Source organism: Lepidochelys kempii, chromosome 3, assembly GCF_965140285.1.
Source record: "Lepidochelys kempii isolate rLepKem1 chromosome 3, rLepKem1.hap1, whole genome shotgun sequence".
Lineage (NCBI taxonomy): Eukaryota > Metazoa > Chordata > Testudines > Cheloniidae > Lepidochelys > Lepidochelys kempii.
In genome coordinates, this window is record NC_136382.1 from 107,235,757 (window position 1) to 107,252,364 (window position 16,608).

Consider the following 16,608-nt stretch of genomic DNA (forward strand, 5'->3'; position numbering starts at 1 on the left):
GAGACTGTCTTATTTTGGAAAATATTTCTTTTTGTATTCCTTCTGTGAACATTACTGTAAATGATTGTAAGGTAAAAGACACAAAATCTCTCTTTTTAACTCAGGTAATACATTTAAAAAATGCATCTCTCAGTTATTGTCACCATGAAAGAAGAGACAGAACTGGTAACTTATCTGTGTTTACAAACCAAAATCTGCTGTGAAAGTATAAAATAAAACATGCCTAAATTTATATAATTGTTGTTGTTTCCTTTCATCTGTAGAAAGCAAATAGAATTACTCAGTTCAATCATTTAGCCTTGTTACTTAAAGTGAGCTAGATAAATGGAAATAGTTTTGCACTATAATGCCACCTTTTATTTCCAAATTCCATGGGGAGAAGGCGAGAGCAGGAGAGGCAAACTGCAGAATTTGTTTAAATCAGGAAATGGGCTTGATTTCCCCGATCATAAAGATTAACAATATTGATCATTAGAGGAGTTCAACTTGTTCATCTTCAGTCTTGTCTACGAATTTCATGGAATCTTCATGCTATTTGATTCCTTTTGTGTAACTAAAACAAGAAGTGAACTTGTCAGCATGGATCACCGTGAATTTAACAGGAAATTTAGCTGGTGAGAAAGGTAAAAATAAAGCAAAGTTAGTTTTTTTGTTTTTTTTAGTGGAAATAAAAGTGTTCTAAAGAGTCAGATGTGTATATAGGCTGGCTTCAGAGTGGTCTGTGTGAATGGACTGGGTCCTTACTCCATCAGCAGCAAAGCACACAATAGGAATAATTCACCCTGCGTTGCAGTCACACTAGTTCATCTCCTCCACCACACTGAACCCTCCTAGTTCAGATCCACCCCTTCCCCAATTCTGCCACTTCTGCACCACTTCTGTAACCCACTACCGTCCTCTGAGTAGGAGGAGGCACTGCTGAAGTGCACCTACAGCCCAACAATTCCCCATTGCTTCTAGCCCCATAAGAGTTGTGACAGTGGGAAGCACAATTTAAGGTATCCCCAGCTACCTTTCATAGCCTGCATCTTTATCCCCAGCAGAGAACGGGGGGAATGGTATTCAGCTTCCCCTAGGTCCCTGTGCAAGTTAGTCCTGGCAAAGGTATGAATCCGGCCCACAGGCCCAGAGTTACTTCCAAACTCACTTCCTGGGGTTTGGCTTTAGTGGTACTTGCACTTTTGTCTTGATTTCTCTGGTGGAATTCAAGAGAAGAGAGAAATTTGTATGTCTGTTCTTAAGTCTGTCTGAAAAGTGTTAAGAAATATAGTTTGTTCAATGAATGTGTTGTTTACAGAAAGCCTTTAGTTCCATTAGGTTCACTCCATCCATCCCCACCTTAACTTTTAGATCTAGGAGGGAATGGATGAAGAGCCTTATCTACTTGAGTTCCCCAAACACTTTGTTCAAAATTAGAGTATCCATGAAAGGAAGGACTCCAAGTCTGAGTCTGTGACTAACACTTTTTCACAGAAGTCACTAGCTTCTCCTATTCCTTTGTCCTGTCCCAAATCAGTAACTGAAAGTAAACTTTAGACCAAGCAGGAGAGAAAAAGGAGAGCTTCTATTAGGTAGACAGCCATCTTACTAATAATTTTTAAAGGGATTAATATACCTAGGAGTGGTGGTGTGGGGGACAGGCAACAGGGAGTCCAGAAGACTGTCTACTATTCTGTTCCTTGTCTGCAGCCAGATCTTCAGAGAGCTGTAAAAGATTGGTAAGTAACTCAGATACAAGGAAAACTGATCCAGGCTACAAAGTGCCTGAAGAGTGGGAGGCTACTTTTATTTTAGGCACAGGAAATTCACAAGCCATTAGGGAATCTTTACAAAGCTTTAAATGAGTATCATTTCCATTGCTAACTCCTTAATATATGCAAACTTCAATGGCTCTATTCCACGTGATACCAATACAATTTATAGTATCAACGTGTTTTGAAATTGCTGACATTTTTTGTTGTGTTCCATAATGTCATATCTTCCTGTAGATTTGGAGCATACTTTCCCAAAGAGGACAAAATGAAGTTCACGCAGATATTCACAATTAAAGCAGTGTTTTCATTTTATGGTTCCATATGCTAGATTGCACATAACCATATGTGCTCGTTTCACTTCCACCTATTATGGAGCTCAACCTTTTCTACGCTGATAAGAGGATCCAAGGCTTCTGGGAGTATTGTGCATGGTGGATACACAAAGAAAACTTGTTCCAGTGGATCTCATGGGTGTCCTAGAAAGTTCAAATGATATTATGCAGGGTTGCCTCATTTTCAGGATAGGGAAGACAATGCTGTGGGAAGCATGGAAATAACCTTGAAAGTTCCAGTTAACCACAAGGGCACTGAGAAACTTCACTCCAGAAATCAAGAGCAAGTCTATAACAATCAGTTGAGACAGTACTGTGAGCGTGTAGTGTATCTACTGATGGGGAAGTGAGGATTCGTTTTAACTCTCTGTTCCTGAAAGCTTAGAATTTATGGTATGACAATGCTGTATAACCAAAAATATTGCTTTAAGTGCATACCACAGAACATAACTAAAGATCTCAGCAGTCAATGTTTGTGTAGAGTCTTAGCTGAATCCACTGTAGCCGTCTGCATCCATGGAATGAAGGTTCAAATATTGGCAGAATATTTAATAAGTGCGAGACCGATTCTGTGGATCCTCTTGCCACAAGTAAATATCATCAGATCTGTGAATGAATGCACTGGGTAGTGGATTTGGCTACAACAGTGTCAGACATAGCGATGGAAAACAGGTCAGAGAAATGGCTAGCATGCGTAAAGTTAGAATGGGTATATCTACCTGTGCTGCAGTCTCACCTGGGAAGTGAAAACTCCCTGGCTGAAAATAGCACTATAAGAAGCATGACGTTGCAAATAAGCTGTACGTTTCCTTGTCTAGAATAGTGTGTCATGTCCTTTCTTGGGCAGGGGGAAAGGCAAGTCTGGAACATGTTGGTTCTGCAATAGATCTTTATCACAATATTCACTTTGCACTCAGTCACAGTCAAGCAACAGAAAGAAGTAAATGAACAAAGTAAGCTGAAACAGAACAATCCAGAACTGGAAAATGTGTCATCAGAACTCTGACAGCCATTTGCAACACACTTGTATGTGGGTGGCCTGGGTCAAAGAATATGAATTTGATGATCCCGACAAAATGCTTCTAAGGCCTGAATACCTTTGAAATATAGTAGTTAAGAAGACATTTTTGTTCAAAGGAAGTACCACAAGGTTGTGACGCTAAATATCAAATGCTGAGGCGAGGCACTGAGTGCCAAGAATACTCTCTGGTTCCCCTGCTGCCTGACATTGCCAGTCCAGCTGTAGTCAGAAACTTGTCCGTTAAACCTATGTTAGGCTGTCCGGTGGGGCGTTTGTTCAGAGACATCACATCTAGCATAAAGGAGGCAGACAAAACAATTAATGAGAAGTGCCACCACTAGAGGTCAAACATGCTGCTAACACAGATAACGTTGAAAGCACAACATTTCTGATTCTGGTCAAGGCCTAATTGCCCCTCTGCTCCCAAGGCTTGATCTTCTGAAGGTTTCTATTTCAAAGGCAAGAAGTCTCCAGAATTTTTATTTAAGGATGGATGGCCTTAAAATCAAACTAAAAGCAAGTTAAAAAGTAGCGCCATTACAACAGTGAATTTGAAGGATCCTTGGAGTGAATATTTGCAAGATTAGTTTTAAAAACGGGATATGCTTTCGCCTTGAATAATTGCAAAGACAACATTTTCAGAAAGCCAATGAACTTTAAGATCTGGTTATTTAAAGTTACCATTGGAAAACTGTTCTAATGAATTATTCCCAATGGTGGCAGTTCTGGTTAGTTTCACCACTTTGAGTATCATTTTAGTCACCTAACACAGTATAATGCATATTTAAGCCACTGAATCTTGTCTTCTGGCAGGTACTTTCTGTATATTTCCTGAGGGAGTATTCTCTCACAGTGTAGCCTAGATGTCACCACAAATTATACTTATCTTTGCCAAAGCACCTGAGAGGTTAAATATCAGGCTTATACCTGGGGAGAGAGGAGAGCTTGATCTACAAGCACACACTTGAAGTCTTGTCAGATCAAATCTGTATCAAACTTCCTTTCAGAGAAAGGCTTAAAATTAGACCTAAATGCTTCCCAGTACAGCATTTTCACAATACAGAACTCTCATGTTCATGATCCTGCTCCATCTGGCGCTGATCTCATGTGGTCAAGGGTCTGTGTAGGTACCCAGTGCTGCCCAGATTCTGGTGGCACAAAGGAGTCTTAAAGCCATGCTTTGCCCTCCCATGCTGGTTTATGCCTCTGTGCTGTACCTCCTGAGAGGCACAGCACTGACTCTTCCCCTGTATCTTTATTTATATACACACACACCATATTTTTTCAAGATTCTGGATTGGATTTACCATTTTTTGGCAGGTGATGGCATCCTGTTACCCTGCATGTTTCTTTTTCCATCAGGGTGAAACTAATTTGAGATCTTCCCAGAGGAAGAAGGTTCAGTAAGTTATGAACACATGTAAACAGGCACATATAACAGAAAGTATTTACTGGCCTTTTGAAAGCAAGTTGGGTGGAGGAGCACAGTCAGTTTCTTGCACGGTTGGGCCTTTTGCAATGCTTAGATGAAAGGTGCTATATAAATTCAAAAGTGTTTTCATTTGAATTATGGAGAGGCACCAGCCACTCTCCATAGCTAAGGCTGCAAACAGATTCCTTGGCAAAGGTTTATTTTAGACCCCACTATAACTTTGTCTTGGAAGGTTAGTTTGGCCTGAAAAGACGATGTTTTGAAGGCAATGAGAGATGAAGGCATTCAGTGCCTCTTAGGAGTTCAACACCTCGCAGAATTAGGTCCAACGGGTAGGATCCACAAAGGGACGTAGGTATTGCAATGCGGTGTGTCACAGCACCTAACTTTTAGGCACCTGGAAACTCACAGGAATACCCCAGCCATCCCCAAAGCCCGAGTTAGGTGCCTAGGGTCCCCATACAATGAATGGGGAGAGACAGGCACCTAAGAATGTGATCCACAAAACGTAGCATGCTAGGCAGGAAGCTGCCTAAGTTAGCCAATGGGTCATGATGATGAGAGGGATATGCTAAGCACTATCTCTTTCATGATGGTAGGCACCTAAGTCCAGGCTGCAGGGAGGTGCCTGTCTCTGCTTGCAGTCCATGAACGGGAACCTGCCATTTGGAGCCAGTTGGGCTTAGGTGCTTCAGTTCCTCCATGGCTCTCACCCAAAGTGCCTAGCTACCATGGTACTTGGTGTTCTTAAGATAGATAATTGGACTGACAGAAAGCACTATAAAAACAATTATGTCTCTAAACCTCTGTGTGGTAGGTAAGTATTCCCCTATTTGAGATGGGAAAATTGAGACAGAGATGTTAAAGGGCTTGCACAACCTGTATTATGGTAAAGCTGGGAATGGAACCCCGGAATCCCACCAGCCAGTGCCATGCTGTTTATTGATAGGGACTATCTCCCATTTCAACAACCCCAACCAGCACTTTTTATAACTGCACAGTACTAACTAGATAAATAATCAGAAACCACAGTAATTGGACTTCTCAGAAATGTTTTGTTATAGATATAAAACACATTTAACAGTTTGCAGAAAAACAGTGTTTGGTTATTAGTCAAACACTGCGAGAATACACTGCATCATCATGAAAAAGAATATTTTAACACAGTTGAGACTCCATTAACAGATGTGTGCCCTAATAAAGTTCTTTTACCTTTGGTTAGACAATAGTCAGTAAACATGTGTATATGATTTTGTTGAGACCACTAAAACTAATAATAATTTAGTTTTAAAGTTATAATGGTATGCAGGTGAGGAAAACAAATTGTTAAAAAGGATTTCAATACCATAATATCACTGATTTCAATGGAGCCAGGGTTTCACCCAATATGCTTTCATTCCATTTTTTAAAAGTCAGTAAAAGCAGGTTTTTAATTTGGATTTAAACATTCCATTATAGTGCTTGCAACCTAGCATTGCCAAATTGTGCTGGTGCATGAAATCCAGAGAGTGACACGGACCTCAAAACTCTCTAGAAATGAAAGTAAAACTGACCTCTAAAAGAGTGAAGAAGGGCTGAAAGGAAACAGTAGAAATAGTGCAAAGTAAATTAGACTGTATTTGTTCTTGTTGATTTATTCTAACCTAAGGTGTTACTATTAAGGTAGGTAAGGAAGTTAGTGTGATAACATATTTTTTACCCTGACCATGTCCCTTTTAAATGAAGAAATAAATGTAATTTAGAAGCATAGAATGTAAGGCTAGAAGAACCGCTAGATCAGGGATCGGCAACCTTTCAGAAGTGGTGTGCCGAGTCTCCATTTATTCACTGTAATTTAAGGTTTCACGTGCCAGTAATACATTTTAACATTTTTAGAAGGTCTCTTTCTATAAGTCTTTAATATAAAACTAAACTATTGTTGTATGTAAAGTAAGTGAGGCTTTTAAAATGTTTAAGAAGCTTAATTTAAAATTAAATTAAAATGCAGAGCCCCCAGTCTGGTGGCCAGGACCTGGGCAGTGTGAGTGCCACTGAAAAATCAGCTCACATGCCGTAGGTTGCCTACCTCAGCACTAGATCATCTGGTCTGACCTCCTGTATAGCACAGGCCATCAACCTCACCCAGCACCTACATACCAACCCAACAAACAAAATGAGACCAAAGTATTACAGCTCACAGGACCAGACTATTATGTGTCACAGGCAGAAAACAGGAGGGACTGAGATACACCAGTGCTTGAGACCCCCACAATGACAGGGAAATGATTAAGTGAGATATATGCAGATAACCCTGGCAAGTGGGAGCGAACGCCTATCCCTGTAGTGCCTCCAGAGGGGGGGGAATGGGCCACTAGGGTTTCGTGCTGGATCCAGAGTGAGGAGTTGTGGGAAGATGCCCAGCCAGCTCTCTCTTCCTTCCTTCCAGTCTGCCTGATCCTGGGATTCCCTGCACAGTGCCTGCTGCTGCTGCCTTAGCAGTGACCTGGGTCTAGCTCCTTAGAATGTTTATGTTCATTTATTTTGGCAGGCTGCCACAATTTTGCTGCTGATACAAATAGCAGAAGGGAAATGACAATTTTCAAACCAAATTTTCAATTCATCCAAACCTGAATGGAATTTCATGGGACAGAGAAAAGGACTTCTCTTCTGCCAGGGCTTTTCTCCTGCCAAATTTCAAAGACCTGCTGCAAATAATGGAGGTGTTGGAATTCCTATAAAATAAATAAGTAAAATCTAAATACAAAACTTTGCAAGAATCTTTTATGATAGCAAGTATTAGGCAACCTAAATATAGGAGTCATCACCAGCTTCCCATATTATTTCTTTCCAGTTTACTCTTTCAATTAAGCCTTAGTCTTTACCCAGATCATGGGAAAGGATGGGGAAAATTATTCAGAAATGGTTGTGCACGTTTTTCTTTCTGTGACTGAAGCAAATGGCTTCTGGTAGAAAGGGGAATGGCCAAGCGCTAGACGTCTGATCCAGACTTAAGTTTTGTCTGTCCTAAAGCTCCACTATTGCTACTAGGGGTGGAGCTCCACGAGGCTAGTGCAGGGGTGAGACATGTTAAGGAAAACTCAATGTTGACTCAGCTTCAGAGTCAGGTTTCATCTTTTGATAGTTCAAGTCTATCTGGCTTCTTTGTTTTTCATTTTGGTTGGTTTTTATTTAAGTGATAGACGGCCATTTTTACCATCCAGGCTAGCTTCTCTAGGCATTTTCTTCAAAAAGGACATCTCCACAGACTCATACACACACCACTCCTCTGCAACTATGCTGGCTCCTTTCTCACTTCCAGTTTGTACCAACTCCACTGCTGCCTGGGAACCAATCAGTTTGCCACCTTGGGTACTTGAGATAGCCTGGTTGGCTGGCAAGCTCAAGGAGGCAAGTGAATTGATCTTCAGACTCCTCTTCCCCTGCAGAAAACAGCCCTCGCTCTCCACTGCCTTGCACTTCACATAGTCACTTATACCTATGCAAGATATACAATGCTACCAAATCAAAAATAGAATGTTTTACACCCACTTTGCACAGGTGCACAGCAAAGAGTGTGCTGTACTTTGAAGCTCGCGGAGGGTCTAGAAGGAGAGTCAGACTGCTGCATAGATTTCAGGATGCTTGCAAAGATGCCTTAGTATCCTTTGGACTCTGTGGATGATTGGGAAAGGAGTGCAGAATGCTGCTCTGGTTGGTGGTCAGCTTGTAGATGGAGCGAAGTGGACTGCATCAAGCTTTGAGATGACTGGAGTCAGAGGAGGAAAGAATCTGCTGTGGATGGGCCTGTCACTTGCACACTGGACTGAGCAACTATCAAAGAACTCATCGGTGCATACCCCATGCTCTGTAAAGAGTGACAGTGCTCCTGATTGATTGCACAGGTGCAAGTGACTACGTAAGGTACAAGCCAGTGGAGAATGAGGCTTGGTGTTTCCAAATATATGCAGATCCTAAGAGGGTTAGTTTTGTTGGAAGTTTTCCAATACAAAGGGCTCAATCCTGGGCTTTGTACTTGGGAAAACTGCCATCAATGTTTGTTGAATACAGGCAACAGCTTTGCCTCAGTGAGGACTACAGGATTGGGCCAAACACAGTCAAGTGGGTTTGGATTTTTCAAGAATGTGTCTTTTCCATTCCTAAATCTGATTTTTTCAAATCACTACCTTCTGCTGTAGTAGAAGTGGTTTATATATTTTTAGCAGTGCTGCAAACTTCAGCCTCAACCGAGGACTCTTCTCTGAAAATATTATTGCTCCCCAATGACTTCAAATCACTCTACCCTGTGTAAAATGAGCCACAAGATTAACACTCTTAAACTCCTCTGTTTGGCAGAGATTTACATTTGGATCCAGAGGATGTAAAAGCCAGTTTGATGAGAACAGAAAGGATACTTTATTATTTTGTATATTCAGATACAAAGGTATTTCTCGCTGCTTTTACTGTCATGGAACGAAAAATGTGGTGGAGTCAATGTGAGTACTGCTGAGTTAGAGGTTCTACCTCTCTCTACACTAGCAAACTTTAGTCATTTTTTTGGCTAAAAAACAGACAAAACATCCATTACTTTATGCCCTCCAATACTATATACACTCTCTGCTCTTCACTACCCTTTCTTTCCTCTTCCGCGCACAGGGCCAAACCAGAAGAGTGTATCACTTATAAAAGGTCCAGCTGCAATACGAAGTAGATTAAAAAGTAATGATCATCCAGGGATTAAAGTATGTCCCTCAGAGCTCCCCCTCCTCCTGCCTCTTTACTAACTAGTGAAGTGTGAACTCAAGTTGCAGTGGGGGAGGTTTAGGTTGGATATTAGGAAAAACTTTTTCACTAAGAGGGTGGTGAAACACTGGAATGCGTTACCTAGGGAGGTGGTGGAATCTCCTTCCTTAGAGGTTTTTAAGGTCAGGCTTGACAAAGCCCTGGCTGGGATGATTTAACTGGGAATTGGTCCTGCTTCGAGCAGGGAGTTGGACTAGATGACCTTCAGGGGTCCCTTCCAACCCTGATATTCTATGATTCTAAGTGGGGCTGCATCAGGCAGGAGAATCTGAAGTGAGAGCAACAGGAGGAGCTAGGACCTCTGTGGGGAGTGGATGTGCTGCCAGCCTTACCTTGAGTAGGTGTACAAGCATTGGCACCTGATGGGAAGAGAAGAATTCTTTAAGATGGAAGCTCCCCGTCTTTCTTCTTCCCCTTTTTTTTTTTAAAGTCAGGAAGATCTCTTCCCTTGCCCTCCAAGCGGAAAGAGGTAGGATCTGGTGCCTCCTCCCCTAAGAGAAAAGGGTGACTGTTAGTGGTTTCCCCTCCCCTTGCCAAAACCCAGGGGAAATAATTCTCTCTCCCCCCCAGCTGGCAGCTGAAAGCCCCCACTGCCACCACCCTGTAGAGCTCCAAACCCTGTGCACATAAACACTTTCTCACACACACTTTTGTTTGACTAGCAGCGGGCCTGCTTGGGGAGATGGACTCTTCAGATTCATTCAATTCTTTCTCTCGGTCTTCCCATTGCTACCTCCCATCCCATCACACAAGCCGATGCAATGTCACTTTATCACATGACAGCAATCCCCATGGAGACACACAACCACCAGAACTGGTGAGCCCCCCTTCTCATATTGATCTTTAATCACTCATGCTTAGCCAGTAACTTTGTAAAAGCCTCTGAACCCTGCTTTGGATTCCGTCCAGCACTCTAAAGCAGTCGACCTAGTGATCTCGCACGATGGCTGCTGAGCTAGTAACGTTCACAGAGACTTATGCCTCAGTATCAGCCCAACAAGCTACACGTACTGAGGCTTCACAGAAACCTGAACCTTTGCATCATCCCTACAAACTAGCACTACATTCTGCTTCCAGTTACACCAGTGCAACGGCACTGAAGTCCATCATGCTGCACAGGAGGGGAAAATTTGGCTCTAGATGTCTATAGCATGGTCTTAACTGCTGGAAGAGCTAGCCTTGCCGAATAGAAGTATCTCCGCGCCTGCACTAAAAAACCCACAAACCAGACAGACTTCAGCACTAGCCGCGCATAGAGGGAAAACCCCTGGGAAAGAATGAGCAGACCCTAGTAGGTTTTTTGAAAGTCAGCACAGAGACCTACTGATGTGTATACAGTATAGGGCAAATCAATTGCAATCTCCCCAGAGTGCTGAACATCTTGTTTTCTCCTATATGTTTGATGTTCATTTTTTACATTTTCTTTCTTTGTATTGTTACAAGATGGAAGGGAAGCTCTGTGTAAGCTGAACAAAACCTGCTTATTTGTTTCAAGACTTGCAGTCTCAAGGGCCCACAAGCAGTGAGTCCTACAGAGAGTTGTATAAGATTAATAGTTTATAATAATGATGGGTAAGCTTTTATATTTTTTTAATATGGACCTGTTTCTGTTGCAGGAATAGACTTATGAGTTACTCTGTAATGGATTTGAAGCCTGATCTATGATTTTTTATAATACATGCTGACCCATGGATACACTTTACTATCAGAATGAACTGCTCTTAAAATAAAATTCACAACAGAGCAGCAGCCATAACAGGGCTCTCATCAGCAGGACCCAGACTTTGTGCATGATGAGGGTAACAACTGGTGTGGAGAAATTAATAGACAGCCATTGTCCTTGCACCTGGTCAGCGGTCTCACAGTCTGAGACTATAAACAGGGCAACCACAGAGAAGACTGGCAATTTTTTTCTGAAAAGGCATAAATTAAGCAATAACTATAGTAAATATATAATGCATAAATTGAAAGGATTAGTAAAGAATATAATGAGAGATGATGAACTTTTTTTTCCCAATTAACAAAAGCTTTTTAGTCCTCGTCTTATGAAAAGAAAGGGGAAAAGATGCTCTTATAAATCAAAAAGTGGGGAACAGCTAGATGAGGGAATGCAAATCAATATCCCAGCACACAGGACTAGACATTAATCCTCATTAATCTATGTAGATACTGCAGCAGTAGTAATTTTGATGGTTGCTTTTGCTAGCTAAAGCAACAGAAGCCTAATTTGCACATAAGGCTCATCTGTTCGTAAAAGAAGGGAAGGTGGAAGAACAGCAAATGATGAAGGTGAGTGAAGCTATCCTTACTACATAATGTGGCAGCTATATCTTATGCAAAAACATTTTTGTTTATCATAGATATCATCAAGATTCTGAATTTGTAATCATTACCATCTTAGTAACAATGGGGGCTGGGAGGAGGATTGGCCTTGATTCAGCAAAGCAATTATGCACATGCTGAAATTTAAGCCATACTTTAGTGAATTGGGGTAATTATACATCTGATTATTGCTCCTCAAGCTCATTTGGGCACCATTAATAATGGACAACAATTGTTTTGCTGGACTGTTTTTTTTGTTAATGTAAACTTTAAGTAGTTTTTTACAATTCTCCAACAATAGATGTGTAAACTGATGCTAGTGTTCAAATTAGTAATAGCAATTGGTAACAGCGCTGTAGCTCACGAAAGCTTATGCTCAAATAAATTGGTTAGTCTCTGAGGTGCCACAAGTACTCCTTTTCTTTTAGCAAAACCTATGCATCTCTCGGGGATTAAATTAAAAAATGGAAGCTTGAACAAACAAATACCAAACCAGAGCTTCATATATAATAATTATTTATAACAGAAGAATAATTCCCTGCACACAAATCATTCAGCAATAGAAAGTGGATTTCAGTGACAGAGTGTGCTTTTTCAATGGAACTTTTAAAATTAAATCCAGTTTTAAAAAGTTTTAAAAAGTGAACTCACCAAAAGTAATATGAAGGTCACTTCATTGCTTTACATGCAACAATTATTGTACATCCACAGAAATTGATAAGATCAATTCATTCCTACGTAATTGTCTGTGGAAAATCTTTAGTCCATTGGAAAGAGTTTCTTGCAATGTCAGAGATTCTAAGAGCAAATCAATCTAAAGCATCAAATAGAGTAAGAAGATGATGGACATATTTAGGACACTCTTTAAGGATGTCACCAACACAACTACCATGGCAAATGATAGTATGGACACCATCTGGACAGAGAAAAGGAGGGTGACCGAGAGAAACATTATGCAGAACAACAGAGACAGAAGCCAGATCTATCAACATGACACTCAGAAGCCTGAACAGCCTAGCACAAGGCTGAAATAAATGGTGGAAACTGGTGGATGCCCTATGCCCCTGAGGATGAGGTAGGATAAAGAAAGAAAAGATCTTCTTACAGGCTGTGAGCAGACTTGTTAAGATAGCACTTTGGGCCTTTGCAAAAATATAATTAATTGAAAATTCTCTAATTGTCTATACCAATTGTCTATATTAAAGAAAAAATGACTCAAGAATTTGTGGCAACTGACAGATTAAATATTTAGTTTCTTTTTTATTATTGTTTGAAAATCATAATAGAATTGCTAACTACTTCTTGTCTGATACAAAAGTATCCTTCTCCAGACCTTCATTTTGAACTCCATTAACCACTATTAATTTTTTTTATTAAGTTGCACAAAATCTACGAATACAGACTAACACGGCTGTTACTCTAAAACAGACAACAATGCTGTCCAGAAGTACCAGAAGTAATTTGATAGGCATAAAAATAAGGAGGAATCCCAAATTCAGTGCATAACACAACTAAATACAGTAAACTGATCTAGTAGGCCTTACTTATAGAAATAAACCATTGCATTAATTATGGCCAGATACTTTCCTGGCACAGAGTTTTATCAAAAGGAAATGTATTGAGAAAATTTGTGTATCCAGGCTTGGAAATTTCCAGGAAGAGAATACAAAAAGGGGAGTTTATCTAGAGCCAATTATATCGTTATTGTAGTGCACCCATGTAACAATGGGCATAGTATGGATTAGCCCTAATTTAACACTTTAGATACACATATTTTGCATACTGAGAGCAAGATTGCCATTTTGCAGTCTACCCTGTGTATAATTGTGCTGCTCTGGAAGTAGACCAGGAAGCAGATTGTGACTCATATTTGCAATCTGTGCTCCGGATCATACCCTGTTCTGAAAGGGTGGAGTGGGGGAAGGAGGGTGGATGATGACGTACCCTGTGCCATCCCTATATCTGGCACAATGTTCTATACATTTCCTGACTGGGACAGAGTTTTGACTCTGCTCATTTCCTGCCCCTTCCTACCCACATGGATGGAGAGGCATTTAGCAAACCCATGGAAGCTGCTCTCCCTTCAGCATGGCTACTCAAGGTACGGGTAGCCAGTGCAGGGGATAAAGGCGTTGCCTTATGTCCCCTCACTCTTATATGTGGACAGGAAGGAAGGCTACAGTCTGGTCCATAGTGTTTTGTGGTATCATATACCAGAACATCCTGTTGCAAAATATACACATAAGGGACAGTTAAGGATGCTGTGGGAAACATACCTTTTATTTTCCTGACTTTTGGAAGGAAATTATGTAAATCACTTTTAGAAGAAATTACGTCAGCCCTGCAGAACCAACACAGCTAAGAGGGAGTGAGCTGATCCCAACCCATCTTGTGCGTCAGCAACGGAGTTGTTTACTAACAGTATGTCTACACTACAATTAAACACACATAGCTGGCCCGTGAGCTGACTAGTAGAGCCCTGCAAATCCACAGATATTTGCTTTATATCCGCAGATATCCGCATCCACGGATGCGGGTATCAGCAGATCACGGATCAGATGTGAATATCCACGCAGGGTTCCACTGTCTAGGGCTTGCAGGGCTCAGGCTAAGATGCTGTTTAATTACAGTGTAGATGTTTGCGTTTGGGGTGAAGCCTGGGCTCTGAGACCCTCCCACCTCACGGCACTTACATAATACCCTAAATTCCCTCTAAGCTGCATGGCTGCACAGCTGCCTATTAAGCCCCGTGCAGGGGCTCAGGGCTGCAGCGGGGAGAGATGCCTCTCCCTACCGGCCCCAGTATAGAATGGACCAAAGTGGACCTGCCATGGCTAGGGGAGAGGCGCCCTTCCCACTGCCCCAACACGGACCTGTCCCAGACTTGCCATGGCTGGGGAAGAAGCGCCCCTTCCTCGGCCCGGCCTAGGGCTGCCAGAGCTGCCACAGCCAGGGAGAGGCACCTCTCCCACTGCCCCAAGCTGCTGTGGTGAGAGAGGGCTGCGGCGAGTCCTCTTTCCCCACTGCAGCCCTGGGGCAGCCTGCACCCCCAAACCCCTCATCACTAGCCCCACCCCAGAGCCCAAACCCTGCATTCCCGGCCCAAGCCCAGAGCTTTCACCCCTAGCCAGAGCCCTCACCCCCTGCACCCAACCTTTTGCCCCAGTCCTGGGCCACCTCCCGCACCCCAAACCCCTCAGGCCCAACCCCACCCCAGAGCCCACACCCTCAGCCAGAGCCCTCATCCTCCCCAACCCCAACTCTCTGCCCCAGCCCTGAGCCCCCTCCCGCATCCCAAACCCCTCATCCCCAGCCCCACCCCAGAGCCTGCACACCAGCCCTCTGCGCCAGTCCTGAGCCCCCTCCCACACTCTGAACCCCTTGGTCCCACCCCCACCACATGAATTTTGATATGTGTACCAATATGAAGGTGATGTGTCACATATCACCTCTATATTGATGCACATAACAAAATTCATTCCACACAGGGATGTAAAAAATTAGAGGAAACACTGGAGGGGAGTATATAAAAAACAGATAGAGAGAAGTAGTAACTATGGTTTAGTGCTAATTTCATTAGTCTAATGCCTCAGTTGCATATATTTTGCATTTATAGAACAAGACTGTCATTTTACACTCTACTCTGTGTGTAACGGTGCTGCTCTGGACGCAAATAGAATTAAATAAAATAGAATTTTCAAGTTAAATCTTCTTTGCTCCTAAAGACAAATATTTTATTTTAATTTATATATACATTTTAATTTTATCAACTTGAACTTGGCCTTTGACCATGCCTTTCACGTGGTCCAATAAAATTGTAGGGTTTGGGGGATTTCTCCTACAATGTCATTTTAGGTTGTACTTTACACTTTATTATAATCTTGAATTCTCTCTGTCTTCCAAAATCACCTCAAAGAAACACTACTACAAAAACCTACTTTCAGCCAGCATGGTGCTCAGACATTATGATAAAGAGGGCCATAAAAGTACCTAGATTGACGAGTTATAATGCCTTATATTCTTGTAAAGTTTTTCAGCCAGGAAGATCCTAAAATGCTTCACAAGCTCTCTCCTTGGCATTCCCTTACTCTCTGCAGCAGTACTGCTTTTAGTGTGGGACATACCTTGCTTTCTGTGCGAGCAGATTCTAAATAAAATAACATTGTTCTAATTAATTTATTGAAAACAGAGAATGTTTTCAGAACATCACCCCTGCTTTGATTTTCTAGTCTCTGTGCTTTGGGGCAGCATTGTGTGCCCCGAATTTCTGTATCATCTGACTGCCTGGATGTATTTTTTGTGAGGTACTACGCTGGATTTTTGTTTTAATGTTTATGTAAATAAACTACATAATTTACCATGAGGAACAAATTTGAGTCAATATCTTTAAATACAAACTACATTTCTTATCTTCTTAGAAAATCTTGTTAGTAGACCTAGAGAAAGGCTACTGACTCTCTTTCAAGTATGTTCACATACCAATATTTTTGGTCAGTATAGCTAGCTATTTTCTAAACCACCCACCTGAAGTTTCAGGCTAAAACTTGCAGTTTCAAAGGTTCAGAGGAGGAGTGAATTGTTTGGGAACACTTGTTCAATCAAATAAACAAAAAATAAATGCAAACAAAAGGAATTCTATATCAGCTACAGTCAAATCCAATTTTTTAGACAATATTTCCAGGATTTACCAGCATTTGCAGCAGAGGAATAGATAAATCAAGATACATATGATTAACTGTTTTGCCAACCTCTTCCTCTTTGAATTATCAAAGCAGGAAATCAATAATGTAAACATGTCTAGTTCTGATAAAAAAAAAATTCTGTCTCATCAAAAAAAGTATAAAGAAATGGGAAGAATCTTGTGGCAGATGGGCTTCCAACTGACTTCTTCAAAAATATTGCATATAATTTAACTCCTTATGCAGCTTTTAAATAGCTCATTTGAGAGTAGAATGCTCCTACCTACCC

General features: G+C 41.5%; 1 long non-coding RNA gene across 1 annotated transcript; it reads right to left on the bottom strand.

Annotated features, from left to right (window-relative positions):
* Positions 1 to 9: 9 nt before the first annotated feature.
* LOC140909066 (uncharacterized) lies at positions 10 to 9,826 on the bottom strand. Its single transcript, XR_012158064.2, has 4 exons — positions 9,651 to 9,826; positions 7,146 to 7,250; positions 1,616 to 1,705; positions 10 to 611 (listed from the first exon to the last, which is right to left on the bottom strand). It is a non-coding gene; the product is annotated as an uncharacterized LOC140909066 (long non-coding RNA).
* Between the last annotated feature and the right edge of the window lie 6,782 nt (positions 9,827 to 16,608).